This window comes from Ovis aries, chromosome 3 (genome assembly GCF_016772045.2).
Source record: "Ovis aries strain OAR_USU_Benz2616 breed Rambouillet chromosome 3, ARS-UI_Ramb_v3.0, whole genome shotgun sequence".
In the NCBI taxonomy this organism is placed as follows: domain Eukaryota; kingdom Metazoa; phylum Chordata; class Mammalia; order Artiodactyla; family Bovidae; genus Ovis; species Ovis aries.
In genome coordinates this window covers 97,309,683-97,324,978 of record NC_056056.1, presented here as the reverse complement: position 1 = coordinate 97,324,978, position 15,296 = coordinate 97,309,683, and the positions used below count along the sequence as shown (strand labels likewise).

At 47.6% G+C, this 15,296-nt stretch overlaps 1 protein-coding gene across 1 annotated transcript in view; it reads left to right on the top strand.

Moving 5' to 3' along the window:
- The first annotated feature begins 3,496 nt into the window (after nucleotides 1-3,496).
- Nucleotides 3,497-15,296, top strand: part of GPR45 (G protein-coupled receptor 45) — a 42,583-nt gene continuing 30,783 nt past the window's right edge. Inside the window, exon 1 of the mRNA XM_027965795.3 lies at nucleotides 3,497-3,734. The gene's annotated coding sequence lies outside the window, so the exon portion shown is untranslated. The remainder of the gene's footprint in view (nucleotides 3,735-15,296) is intronic.

Sequence of the window (15,296 nt, the reverse complement as noted above, 5' to 3'; positions counted from 1 at the left end):
GATTGCTTTACACACGTCCAAAGAACACACATCTGTCTTTCTTTCTGTCCTGTCCAAACTGAGGTTTGGTTGTTTGCACCAGTCCCCCACACTCAGGAGAGCAGATTCTACCTCCTGGGGGCAGGGGTGGGCATCACGGGGCCTTCCTGGAGTAGTCTGTCCTCTGTATTACTGTGTTTATGACCAGCCTGTCCCTCAGAGTAAAACCAACACCTGTGCAAACAGGGTGTGAGGAGTTGCTCTGGGCCAGCCCCTCTGTCCCGCCCCCCTACCCTTGCCATCCACACTGAGACCCTTGTCCTGATGGTACACCAGCATCCCTGGGCTTGGCACCAAGGTCCTTCCCAGCTTTCCTCTCCCCCTCACACCTCCTGTTCTAGAAACTGCAAAGGTTTATGTGTGGCAAAGGTTTCTGCTGGGATTTTATCACCAGGAAAGAACTGGAGGATGCTGGCAGGAAGCTGACATCATTGGCTGTATATCAGAGAGGGGTCAAGTCTTACAAATGGAAATTACTAGAGAAGGGAAAAGGAAAGACAAGAAGGAAAAAGAAGGGACAAAGAGACACACAGGGAGGAAGAGAGCTTGAAGGCTGGGCTCCAGAATCTCAGCAGGCACCGGGGTTAGGAGGGAGGGCTCGAAGTCTGGGACCGCTGATCTGGGTACCTCTCGTGACCTTTCCATGTGGCTCAGACTTCTCCCAGCAGGATGGCCATGTTCTGAATGGGCTTATCCTAAGAGGGAGCACTGGAGGGTGAGTGCTCCAAATGACCCAGATGGAGGCTACATGCCTCTGACGATCTGGTCTCAGGAGACCCCGCTGGACCCTTCCTCCGTTCTCTGTTGGCCGAAGCTGCCCCAAGCCCATCCAGATTCAGTGGGTGGGGATGCAGACCACACTTCACCCCGTATGATCATCTCAACTTCCTTGGTTTCCAGCTAAGGTGTGAAAGTTCCCTTGTCAGGACAGCCGATTTCCTCTGATGTAGGAGCGTGAGGGTTCAGGTTCCTGTGATGCACGGAGCACTTGGTGGTTAATAATCTGTGGCCCATTACGATGATCTGTGGTCTCTATAATAGTCAGTGGGCTGGAACCACAGATGTATTTACTGCCTTCATTTAATTGCTAACATTAGGCTTATTTTCAAGTATTTTCTCTCCACTTGGATGGAGTGCCTTTTATCTGAGCTTATCTTCAGTGTCAATAATTTTCCCATTTCTCGACAGCTGGACGCCCCGATAACATACAGCTCTCCTTCTATTAATCTTCTGTGAATTGATCCTTAGGGTTGTGAAATCCATTCATCGCCAAGCATTGTCCTTTCACAACGGCATGGTCTTCAGTTTAGCTAAACCAAACCCTATTTCTTTACCACGACTAAGGGTCTTTATCATTTTAATAGTTCTTCCTAGAGCTGGCACAGAGTGTCAGACTGTCCCCCAAAGAACAAGTAGATGCTGGCAACGCTCTCTGTTACCTTGGGTGGTTGGTGTTCAGTCACTGAGTCATGCCATTTGCATGCTGGACTGCAGCACGCCAGGCTTCCCTGTCCTTCACTATGTCCCGGAGTTTGCTCAAATCCATGTCCGTTGAGTTGGTATTGCTAACCATCCCATCCTCTGTCGCCCCCTTCTCCTGCCCTCAATCTTTCCCAGCATCAGGGTCTTTTCCAATAAGTCAGCTCATTGGAAGGGTTACCTTGGGAGCCTTTGGTAAATTTATTCCCGAGAAGACCCATAGGCCTGAATATCCCTCAGATATTTTCCACTGAAGTCTTCCCGTTGGGCTGCTCTCCCCTGAGTAGAATTGGACGCTAAGTGTCACTAGTCCATCTCACTCCACAAAAGCTTTAATCTTGGCTTTATTCACCTACATCATCCCTCATTGATACAAGCAAAGTACATCAAATGGTTTTAAAAACCAATACAATCCGGATTGTGAGACAGGAAAACAGGAAGTCGTGAGTGGGGGAAGGGAGGGGGAGACTGGAGAGAGGAGACGAGCCTTCCCACTCAGGGCGGCAGATACAGAGCAACCAGGAGCAGAAGAGGTAAGGTCAAGCGGTCACAATCAGGGAGACTCAGACGCCCCAGCCCAGGGCACGTTCCTTCCTTCTCCGGCCCTGTCCTGCCCCGAGGAAGGGCTTAAGGAAGTGTACAGATGTGAGTTGCCCAAGCTAATGGCTGGGAGGTCCTGGCTTGGGCCGAAACCTCTTGGGAGGGTGGCCTGTGATCTGTGTGCATGCTACACGAGGCGCCCCTTGCACCAATCCTGGTGGATGACGGACAGGTGTCTGGGTGATGCTGGTATTGTTCGTTGGGCTTCCCCGGTGGCTCAGTGGTAAAAAATCTGCCTGCCAATGCAGGAGACACAGGTTTGATCCCTGGGTCGGGAAGATCCCCTGGAGAAGGAAATGGCAACCCACTCCAGTATTCTCGCCTGAGATAAGATGCCATCTAACCATCTCATCCTTTAGGTCCTTGTTATTTATCTATTTAATAAGTGTGAAACTCCTGGAATTTAAATAAAAACTGTGTGCCTTTTTTCTGGAAGGATGGCCTTCAATCAAAATTCTCAAGGTGTTCAGGCCCAAAAAGGAGTGTCTGGGCTTGGGAGGGGGTCACTGCTCTCTGATTCGTGCTCCACAAACTATTGCAGGCAGGTAACTGCCAGCTCACCGTAGGTCCACCACCAGCTTTAGTGAAAGTCAGGGCCCACCGAGGCTGAGCCGCACAGGTAAAGCGCTAGAACAGACCAGGCAGATGACAACAGTCAGCTGTCCATAAATCATAGTCAGATGATATTAAGAAATTATTCTTAATTTTGTAACACAGGATTATGATATTGTGATCATTGTTTTTTTTCAGTCTTTAGTTAGCCTGGGGGATGGGGGAGTGGGGAGCAGATTAAAGAAGAAAGAAAATGTTGACAATCTTTCAGGCTGGAGCTGAGCATTCCTGGGTTCAGGATACAATTTTTTGTACTTTTGATTTTTTAAATGCCGTAATAAAAAAGTTTAAAAAATAAAAATAAATCCAAGCTACTCTTCATAACAAGATGCAAATCACTCAGCCAGGCGGAAGTGTAACTTCTCCCAGAGAGGGCAAGCTCAGTCGCCACCCTGCACCTTGCCCGTCTGTCTGTCCGACAGGTGCCACGCTTTCGGAAGGAAAACAGATAAAAGAGGTGGGTCCCGCTCTTAAAGAGCTGGCGCCCCTCCTCCACCCCCTCAGCGAGCCTGGCCTCGGTTTTGCTGTCTCTGAAATGGGCTGACGTCCCTCTTGGAAGAGGTGCAGGCAGTGAAGGGGGGTGGGTTGGGAGCGCCTCCAGGGTTGCCCAGGTGAAGCAGAGGCCGGCATTTTCCAAAGCTGGCTGGGGACGCGGGGGTGGATGGAGAGACTCGTGATTGGGAAGGAGGAAAACACACACACACACTCATCTCCCTCCATCCTCTTCCTCTCACTCCGCCCCCCGAGGGGCGGTACCCTGGTCCCTGGGGGAGGTTTAGGCCGAGGATCCGAGAGCGCGGCGGGCCGGGGAGAAGGTCTCGCAGCCCCAGCCGGGAGGCTGGTGGTGCGGCGGCCCCTCCCTTGCGATCCCTTCCCCTCCTCCCCGCCTCCTCCGCCCCATCCTCCTCCGGGTCCCCGGCAGCCGAGGCTCGGGGAGCAGCCGGCGGCGCAGCGGCCGCGCAGCCTTTGTCTCGGGGCAGCCGGGCGGAGGGCCCAGCGCAGGCGTAAGTGACCGGTGGCCGGGCGGGGGGGCTCGGCAGGGAGCGGGCCCGGGTCGGGGGCACTCCCTGCAGGGGATGCGGGCCAGCCCGGTTGTCCGGGGCTCGGGCTGTGCGCGCCCGGCCAGGCGGTGCCGGGGCGCGGTGGGCGCGGAGCGGCCGCTGCCGAGAGGGCGCCGAGAGGGGCGCGGGAGTGCGCGGAGGAGGCGCAGGGGTCGTGGGGGAGGTGCCGAGCCGCGGCGCTCGGGGACCCTGTGCGCTTTCGCTGGGCGCTGCAGCCTTGCGCCTGCGGACGTGTGGCTTGGGTGCGAGTCCTGTCGGCCGTGTTTCTCCGGGCAGAGGCCACACGGGGACGCAGGAGGCAGAGGACAGGCGGTGATGAAGCAACGGGAGAGGACCGGGCCGGCGTCACCAGCACCATCACCATCATCACCACCATCACCGCCATCACCATCACTGACCTGCGCCCATCCCGGCTTCCCCCACCTCCTCTCCCCGGTGTAAAGACAACTTTATCAGATTATTTCCTTTTCACGGGTAATACTTTGAAAAAGCGTCAGAGCTCCTCAAATCAGAGATCAGAGGGGCGTGCAGTCATCTGTCCGGGGCCGGTTAACTAAGGTAGCAATCAGGCTTCGATGCTCTCGGTTTTTCTAATTCTGGTGCTGGAGAGGTCTGATTAAAAACTCCCCCTCACTTGGTAATGATGATGATGTTGGTGATGATGATCAAGTATAAAGTAATATCCTCACTAAATTAGATAATCAGGAGTTTAATTTTTCTCTCTCTCTCATTTAATTTTTGGGTGTGAAAATACCAGCAGTAAGTGGAGACATGAGGAAAATGAAGCTTTTCCAAAAATAATAACCAGGAATAGGGGTAAAAGAGGTCCTTTGTGGAAAAGTCACCCAAGTGGGCTGAAGGCAGTGAGTCCCATCAGGTGTGGAAAGTGCTTTTGGCGGTTGGTGGATCTCGATCTCATTACTCTGGATGTATGTAGTTTCTCACGCTGCCCCAAGAATGTTTCCGTTGCTGTTTCAAACTGGCCTTTCCTTGGTCCAAGGGACCGCAGATCCAACCGGAGCTCGCACGCGGCTCTGGAGCCATCAAGGCTGTTAGGGAGCCCAAGGTGAGCCCCAAAAAACCGGCTCCTTACGAAAAGTGACTTTCAGAAAATAGGCAGCTAAGTCCCCTCTGTTTTTGCCCACTGGTTAGAAATGAGCCTTGGACGTCTGGGTTTTGTGTTCTCGTCCAACTATACATAAACTAGACAACCCTACATATCTTGATATGCTGGGAAATTTTCTTGCCCACAAGTCAGGGTAGCAGGACTCCTTTTTAAAGATGGTGTTTCTTTATTATCTGTCTGTGGCTGCACTGGGTCCTCAGCTGCGCGGGCTTTTCTCTGGCTGTGGCCAGTGGCGGCTGTTCTCTGGTTGCAGTGCTCGAGCATCTCATCGTGGTGGCATCTCTTGTAGGGTACAGGCTCTGGAGTGCGGGCTTCGGTAGCTGTGGCGCACAGGCTCAGTTGCTCCGCAGCAGGTGGGATCTTCCCAGACCAGGGATCAAACCCGTGCCTCCTGCATTGGCAGGCGAATTCTTTACCACCGAGTCGCCAGGGACGCCCTAACTTCTTTCTTTTTACTGAAGTATCATTTATACACTTAGCTCACTGCACAGCTCAAACTTTACCTATGTTGACCCCCACATAACCTCCTCCCAGAGCAAGAGATAGAAAATCTCTGTGGTCCATGAGTGTCCCTCTGTGTCCTTTTCCAGATATAACTGCTTCTCTGGCTGTTCCCAATACAGAAAATTAATTTCTTTTAAAATAATTTCTTTTCAGTGTTGCTCAGTCACTCAGTCGTGTCCAGCTCTTTGTGACGCCATGGACTGCAGCATGCCAGGCTTCCCTGTCCTTCACCATCTCCCGGAGCTTGCTGAGACTCATGTCCCTTGAGTCGGTGATGCCTTCCAAACATCTCATCCTCTGTCGTCCCCTTCTCCTCCTGCCCTCAATCTTTCCCAGCATCAGGGTCTTTTCCAGTGAGTTGGCTCTTCACATCAGGTGGCCAAACTATTGAAGTTTCAGCTTCAGCATCAGTCCTTCCAGTGAATATTCAGGCCTGATTTCCTTTTGGATTGATTTCTTTTCAGTATCTCACGTTAAATCTGGTTGGCCTATTCCTTTAGCAAATAGGACTGGGGACTTCCTTGGTGGCTTAGTAGTAAAGAATCTGCCTGCCAGTACAGGAGACGTTGGTTCAATCCCTGGTCTGGGAAGATTCCACATGCCGAGGAGAAATTAAGCCCAGAAACCACAACTACTGAACCAGTGCTCCCTAGAGCCCGTGCACCCTAGAGCCCGTGCTCCCTAGAGCCCGTGCACCCTAGAGCCCGTGCTCCCTAGAGCCCGTGCTCTGCAGCAAGAGAAGCCCACACACCACTGCTAAAGAGCAGCTCCCACTCGCCGCAACTAGCGAAAGCCCATGCAGCAACAAAGACCCAGCACAGCCAAAAATCTAAACAAACAAATAATTTTTTTTTTAGAAATTTATGACTGAGTCCCAGCCCTGGGCCCAGCACTGCATGGACAGGAGCTCCCCATGGACAGGCAGATAAACCAGATAATTAGACAAGCAGGGGTGACACTGTATGCAGACGCAGAACGTTCCAGGCCATATCCTAGTTGGGTTTTTTTTTTTTTTTCCCTGAGGGAGAAAGGGAAGGCTTCTTGGAGGATGTGAATCTTCAAGTTGAGAACTGAAACATGAGCACAAGGTCATCAGCAAAACGTAGTCAGAGGAAAAGGAAAGTCTCTTCCGAGTGGCAGGAAGGTCATGCATCATGGTTCAGAAAGAGGAGAGCGTGGAAGGTTTGAGGAACAAAAACATATTGAGGCTGACTGGAGCACAGTCTGGGGGAGGAGTGTGTAGACAGCCAGGGGGTCAGCGGGCCACCAGCAGACAGGCCGGGGCAGGGGTGGTGGTGTTCTTCTGGCGGGGAGGAGACCTGGACACACATGGAAGATGAGATCTGATTGTCAGCTGGCTGCTGTGTGGTGGGGAGATTACAGAAGGGGTGGGGGCCAGGTGACTGCGTGGCATCTCAGCGAGACACCAAGGTGGCCTAGCCAGGCAGTGGCAGTGGGAATCAAGGATTGAAAGAGACTTAGGGAACTTCTCTGATGGTTCAGTAGTTAAGAATCCACCTCGCAACACAAAGACCAAGGGTTTGATCCTTGATCAGGAAACTAAGATCCCACATGCGGCAGAGCGACTAAGCCCAGGAGCCACAACTCCTGAGCCCATGCACTGCAGATGCAGAGTCCATGCGCCTCCACTAAGACCCACATAAAAAGATAACAGAAATAACTATTTAACAAAGAAAGAAACTTAGCAGGTAAAATCAACACGTGTTTGACCTGTGAAGATTCAAGGATGCCCCTTTCGTTTCTTAGATCTCACAAAACTGGTGGACGAGGGAGCCATTGGAGATATTGGTGGGGGGAGAATCTAGTTTATCTAATACCCCTTTGTGATGTATAACTCTCTGAATACACCTGATCTCAGTTGCCAGTTAGCTTGTGGGATATGTAGGTAGAAATATCTCCCAGGAAGTTGTAACAGATGTTTATGGAGCATGTGCTATGTGCTAGGCATTCTGGGGTCACCTAGAAGCAGCTGTGAATGAACCACAATGCAAGGTTGAACCATGAGCTTGTGAGTCTCACATGTATCAGACCAGAGTTGCAGTCCGGGGGCTTCTGGGTGTAGGTGGTGACGCAGGCTTCAGAGAGAATGGATTTGTTTGGTAAGATTCTAGTGAAAGACTAGAAGCCAAGGGTAAAGTCTCAAGGGACACCAGGAGACTGAAAAGGGGAGATGGCAGGGAAAGCAAGAAAGGTGTGGTGTCCCGAGGTCCAGGGAGAGGTCCCCAGTGCCACCTGCAGCTAAGTTATGTCAGGTGAGGTCTAGAGGGACTTCCCTGGTGACCCAGTGGCTAAAGCTCGGAGCGCCCAACGCAGGGGTCCGGGTTCCACCCCTGGTCAGTGCACTAGATCCCACGTGCCGCAACTAAGACCCGGTGCTGCCAAATAAAATACATAGTAGGAGAAAAAAGATGAGGATCATCAGCAGCAGCTGACACCAGAAATTCAGAAATGCAAGTCCTTTTTAAAATTTATGATTTATAAATTAATTTATAATTTATCATTGCTCTACAGTGCTGTGTGTCTCTGCTCTACAGCCAAGTGAGTCAGCTCTATGTATACATATATCCACTCCCTCTTGAGCCTCCCACCCCCACCTCCATCCACCCTGGGGGTCATCACAGAGCACCGAGCTGAGCTCCCTGCGCTCTTCAGCAGCTTCCCACTAGCTAGCTGCGTTACACATGGCGGTGTATGTATGTCCGTGCTGCGCTCTCACTTGACCCCTCCATGTCCACAAGTCTGTTTTCCGACATCTGTTTCTCTGTTCCTTCCCTGCAAATAGGTTCATCAGTAGCATTTTTCTAGATTTCATTTATATATATTAGTATACGATGTTTGTTTTTCTCTTTCTTACAGAAGTACACTTTGTATGACAGACTCTGGGTTCATCCACATCACTGCAAATGACTCCATTTCATTCCTTTTTATGGCTGTATATTTCCATTGTATGTATGTATTACATCTTCTTTATCCATTCATCTGTCTATGGACATCTAGGTTGCTTCCATGTCCTGGCTATTTTAAGTAATGCTGCTATGAACATTTGGGGTGCATGTGTCTTTTTGAATTATGATTTTCTCAGGGTGTATGTCCAGGAGTGGGATTGCTGGGTCACATTGTTGTTTTGTCTCTTGAGGAACCTCCTTATGTTCTTCTTAGTGGCTATGTTAATCAGCACTCCCTCAGGACCACCTGAATCTGAAGCTGAACCTCTGAATGCTAACCAGACTTCCAGGTGGTTCACATGCCACCCCCCCCTCCACCGCCAGAGTTTGAGAACCACTGCCCTACTGTATTAACTAATAAGAAAGTCAGTCACGGGTGCTGGGAGACTTGGTGAGAGTAATTTCATTGGTGCTACAACCTGGTTAGGCAAATTTTTAAAAACTTTAACAAGTGTTCAGAGTTTTTTATTGGGAAATTTCCAATGTTTTATTTTCTTTTGCATGTTTGAGTTTTTTCCCTTCTATATAGTAGTTGATCACAGATTGAGGTTTTGTGTCACCCTGTTCCGTATGATTTGGGGAGTTTTGTTTTTATCTACTTTGAAACACTTCCATATATATGAATGTCCACCTACATCACTGATAATTGATTCGCTGCCCTTGGGTCCGAAATGGAGGGATGAAAACAGCGAAGCAGAGTGAAGATGGGTGAATCTCAGCTCTGAATGGCAGCCTGAGAAAGCACCTAGACACCTGAAGTTGTTTCTTCCAGAAAGTTCCAAGACACCATCTGGGGTGTATTTCTAATTGTTTGCACTTCGTCATGTGAAGTAATTGGATATGCGTCCTTTTCATCTAAAGGGGGCCAACAGCATAACCTTAATTGTTGAACTTCTGGTGTGCTAATGAGGAGGAGGGCTGCTAGGAACTAGGTCTTCCCCTGACTTTTGCTGTCAGATCCCCAAGTATTGTATTTCACTTGATGGGGAGAAATGGAGCATATTATTCTGGTTTGCTGTCATTAGGGGAAATCTGCGGTTGATGTTCAAGTGAGAAGAGACCAAGGCAGACCTCCAGGCACAGGTCCAGGATGCTGTGAACTTGGACCCAGACCCACCCCCACCCCAAGAAAAGCAAATGCCGCAGTGAAGCAAGTCACACACATCTTTTGGTCTTCCAGTGCATATAAAAGTGACTGGGGGGGACTTCCCTGGTGGTCCAGTGGCTGAGATTTGGCTTCCCCAATGCAGGTGGCCGAGTTTGATCCCCGACCAGGAAACTAAATCCTGTATGTTGCAACTAAGACCCAGCACAGGTATGGGGAGGGAGGTGGGTGGGGTGTTCAGGGTGGGGAACATGTGTACACACATGGCGGATTCATGTTGATGTATGGCAAAACCAGTACAATATATTAAAGTAATTAGCCTCCAATTAAAGTAAATTCATGTTAAAAGAAAGATTTAAAGGTTATCGATACATTGACACTACACTGCAGTCTGTTCAGTGTGCACTGGCATTGTGTCTAAGAAGACAATGTGTATACCTTAATTGTAAACACTTTATTGCTGAAAACTGCCAACCATCACCCGAGGCTTCATCGAGTCGTGATCTTTCTGCTGGCAGAGGGTCTTGCCTTGATGTGACGGCTGCCGCCTGACCAGGGTGGTAGTTGCTCTCAGTGTAATAACAGAAATAAAATCTCACTGAAAGTAAACAGTCAGCCTCCTTAACCAGAAGCTGAACAAAGTATTAGTTTGTGCACTTGCTCATTTTTCCCATCTGCTGGGTCAGAGAAACCAAATGGACAAAACAGAACATGTTTCACACTTTTCCTGCTAACAACTGTTGACATTCAGTGCCCATGACTTTGGGCTGCAGGCAACAAATGAACTGACCACAGCTCAAGGCACGGAAGCGCTGTGTTCTATAGCTCCACAGGTTTCATTAGCAAAGACTCGTTGCCTTGTGGAAAGTTTTCTAGAATATTCTACTTATGCAGTTGTCCAGGGACATCGGGGTAGAAAAGAGTTTGAACAGGAGAGACGGACCTAGGATTTGGTTCTGACTCCACCTCTGTCCATTCCTGGTGGCTCAGACAGGAAAGAATCTACCTGCAATGTAGGAGACCCGAATTCGATCCCTGGATTGGGAAGATCCCCTGGAGACGGGAATGGCTACCCACTCCAGTATTCTTGCCTGGAGAATTCCATGGACACAAGAGCCTGGCGGGCGACAGTTCAGGGAGTCAAGAAAGAGTCGGACAAGACTGAGTGACTAACCCCTTCACATTTTTTCCACCTCCGTCTAAGCGTCTGACATTTGCAGGTCTCTTACCCCCACCTAGCCCACCCCCACCATCTTGAGCCTCCATTTCCTCTTTTGTTAGCAGGAAGGAAGGTACACAATTGCCAGGGTTCTTCCCAACCCTGCGACGCTGTGATTCTGTGTTTCTCTTCCTTCGTGTGCCTTTTCCCATCCTTTTTCTCTTACATTCTGAACTTGACACCCGCGTACTGGATGCTGTTACCATAATTACCCAATCACAGAGCGCCCCGTGATGGAGAATAAAGTCGCTACTATTTATGCTAAAAGTGTTTGGTTATTTTGGAGGGAGGGCGGGTAAGAGCTCCATGCATGAAGCTCTAATTACAGTAATATAGTACATTAGATTATAGCTCTCTTTTGCCCTATTTTATTGATGATCATAGCTCAGGAAATCCAAGCCAAGATTTTTATTTCCGTGCTCACATTCTCTAGATCCCAGGCGTCCAAGAAGAGGCCAGCTCTTGAAATGAGAAAAGCTGGACTGAGGTTGTGGCTCCCAGTTGAGGGAGGGGCAGGGAGCGGGGCGGCGGCCCTGCATGGCTCTCACCAGTGAAACGCACCTTCCAGCGCCAGCCTGGGCACCCACCCTCTGTATCCTTGGCTCAAGGTCCCCTGGCTATGCCCCTCACTCAAGCCCATGTCGAGGGGCAACATGGAGGTGTCTACCTAGAGTGTACTTTTTTCTTAAATACATTTGCAGAAGAAATGTTGCTCAGTTGCTAAGTCGTGTCCAACTCTTTGTGACTCCATGGAGTGCAGCACGCCAGGCTCCTCTGTTCTCCACTGTCTCCCAGAGTCTGCTCAAATTAATGTCCATTGAGTCAGTGATACCATTTAACCATCTCAGCCTCTGCTGCCCCCTTCTCCTTTTGCCTTCCATCTTTCCCAGCATCAGGGTCTTATTAACTAGAGACATATTAATACATCTTTTGTTACCCGAACATTATTGACCAGTGTGTTTCAATGTTCACTTCCATAATAAATTGCTAGCTGCAGGCATTAGTTTCTGCAAAAATCCCTCAGTAAAAAATGTGTTAAAAAAAATACTCAACCTTATAATGGAGTAGAATGCAAAACTTGCATGAATATTTAACATGAGATAGAATGCTTAAGGGCTTCCCAGACGGCTCAGTGGGTAAAGAATCCACCTGCAATGCAGGAGACTCAGGAGACATGGGTTCATTTCCAGGCTTGAGAAGATCCTCTGGAGGAGGGCATGGCAACCTACTCCAGTATTCTTGCCTGAAGAATCCCATGGACAGAGGAGCCTGGCAGGCTACAGTCCGCGGGGTCAACAAAGAATTGAACACGACTGAAGTGTTTGAGCATGCACGCACACAGAATGCTTAAAAGACATGTCAAGCAGATAGAGGCTAATTTGGGGTCTCTCCCCAGATCCTTACTCATATTCTTCTACTGTTTAGGGCACTTTGGTGGAAATCATTGAAAATGCTAACCACTAACATTTATGGAGTGCTGTGAGTGGTTCTAAGCATTTGGATGTGATTCTCTGGAGGTTTTATACTTATCCCCATTTTTCAGATGAGGAATCTGACATACAAAGAGAAGTTCAATAATCTGTCCAGAGTTCACACAGCTTGTGAGTGGCAGAGCCAAGACTTAAGCCCACCAACGTCTCCCCTCCCTTACTCCTCATGCTGCCGATCCCCCCTTACAGAGAAAGCAGCCGCACCCCAAAGGATGGACTGTCCACATCACGGTCATGACAGGTGGGTCTACTGAAGGGCAGGGAGCCTTGCTGTAGACAGTCTGCACAGCTGACCTCAAGACAAGTGTGGTGAACACATCTCTAAAGAATCTTCCTGGACCTTCAGAGCAGCCAGACACAGAGCAGAATCTCCTGATGAAGGTACATTTTCTAGAAGTAGCAGATGCTTCTCTGCACACCCCCTGCTTCCGGATGAAGCCAGCTCTGCTCTCCCATCCGCTGATGGGCCTGCTATCCTCCCTGGACCACTGAGCCAAGAAGGCCTGAAGAGACCCTGCAAGAACTACACATTCTGTCATATGTCTGCGAAATGGATTGAAAGTGTGCTCAGAGAAAGATGAGTAAAAGGCTACGTATGAATGTCTGTGGAGAAGCCATTGGTTCTGCCTTGGATGATCGAGGAAGGTTTCCTCGAGACAGTGGGCAAGGAGGGGCGTTCTGAGTGGAGGCAAGGCATGTGTGAAGGCCCAGACCTAACTGCACAGCATGTGTCTGGAATCCAGGAGTAATGCATTTTAGCAGCAGCAGCAGATCACATGGGAGAGCAGATGAAGAGAAGGCAGTGGATGCGAGGTGGAGCCATTGTATTGCTGACTTTGAAGGCAAAGGAGGTTGAGTTTCAGGATGAAGCCAGAGATGAGCTGCCAACAGTTATGAAGGAACAGAAAGGAAGGCTAGAGATTGATGTCTCTGCCCACAATCTGCAGAACAGAGGAGCCTGGAAGAGAGGGAAAGGCCTTCAGCTTGGAGACTAATTTGGGAACCATTTAAATAATGCAGGCAAGAGATAGTGAGTGGGCAAACAGGACCAAGGCACAGAATATGGAAATAGCATACTCTTAATTCAGGGCTTATTAAGGAGGTAGCATCTTCACATGTTGTTCTGATACTGGAAGTGGAGGAGTGAGAAGGACATGATCCCTGAAAGAGAAGAAAGATGGTTCATAAAAATATATATATATGGATTCCTGCTTCTAGGAAGATGATGTACAAGTAATTGCTCTTATTCTTCCTATTAGGTAGAGCTAAACATCTCTCAACATTTTGTGTAAAATAAGCATAAGAAGACTCTGAAAGTGGCAAGAAGAAGGTAGACCCACCAGGGACCTTAGGACATGGAGGATAACACTGCTATGAGTTCCCTGGGTGTTATTTCATCTCTGGCATCCCAGAGTCCCATAACATGATACTCAACACATCTAGGCTTCAACCTCAAATCACTCGTCATACAAAGAATCAGGAAAATCTCAATCTGAATGAAAAACCTCAAGCAATAGATGCTGACACCCGCATAATGCATGTGTTAGAATTACCCAACAAGGATTTTAAACGAGTCATCATAAAAGTGCTCTGGGCAGTTATGGTATACTTTGCTCAAATGAAAAACTGAAAAAATCTCAGTGAAGAAATAGAAAATATGAAAACGAATGAAATGGAAATTTGAGAACTGAAAAGCATGATAAATAAAAGAAAAATCTCAATGGATGAAGTTAGCAGCAGAGTGGACGAGACAGAGGAGGAAAATTAGTGAGCTGGAAGATAATCAAAAATTACCTAAAGCAAATAAGAAAAAAAAATAGACAAAAGGAAAGAAAGAAAGAAGGAAGAAAGACTTAGAGGCCCATGGAACTGTTAGAAGAGACCTAACATTCATGTCACTGGAGCTCTGGAAGGAGAAGAGAAAAAGGTCAGGACTGAAAAAGTTCTGAAGGAAATAATGGCCACTATTATTCAAACTAGAAATCAATAACAGAAAGATAACAGGAAGGTCTAAACACTTCAAAACTAAATAACACACTTCTAAGTAATTCAGAAGTCAAAGAGTAAGTCTCAAGGGAAATGTAAAGACACACTTAATCAAGATGAAAATAAAACATATCAAAATTTGTGGGAAGCAGCTAATTCAATGCTGAGAGGGAAATTTACATCATTAAATACTTAGAAAAGAGGCAAAGTCTCAAACCAATAATCCATCTCAAGAAACTTAAAAACCAGCAAAATAAACCCAAAGCAAATAGAAGGAAGAAACTGATATTCAATCAGAAATCTATGAACTTAAGGGGATTAAGAGGTATAAAATAAAAGCTATTATCTATAAAATAAAACTATTCTGTATAAAATAAAAAACTGTAATATATAACATTTTAAAAGCCACAGGGATATATTGTAAAACCCAGGGAATATAGGCAATACTTTATAATAACTATAAGTGGAGAATAACCTTTAAAAATTGTGAATCACTGTGTTGTACACCTGAAACTTATATAATATTATACATCAACTATACTTCAAGAAAGGAAGAAAGAGAAAAGAAAGAAATTTGTGAATTTGAAAATAGAAAATCAATGAAACAATTGAACAAAAAGCTAGCCATTTGAAAAGATAAAGTTGCTGACAAATCTCTATCATGAGAAAAAGAGAGAACATGCCAATTCTAATACCAGAAATGAAATAGCACTATAAATCTTTCAGGCATCAAAAAAAGTAGTGAGAGACTAGCGCAAGCAACTCTTTACACATAGATCTGGCAAGTTGGATGAAACAGACCGGTTTCTGGAAGAGTGCAACCTACCACAACTGCCTCAATATGAAATAGATAATTTTAACAGTCCTACAACTATTAAGGGAATTAAATTCCTAATTTAAAATCTCCAGACCAGACAGCTTCACCAGAGAATTATACCATTTAAAGAATAGCGGATCAATTCTACCTAATGCCTTCCAGAAAAAATAGAAGAAGAGAGAACTCTTCTCGGGGCTTTTTATGAAGGCATGATTTCTCTGATATCAAAACCAGAAAACAACAGAACAAAGAAGGAAAGCTGAACACTATGAAAATAGGTGAATCTTCTTCG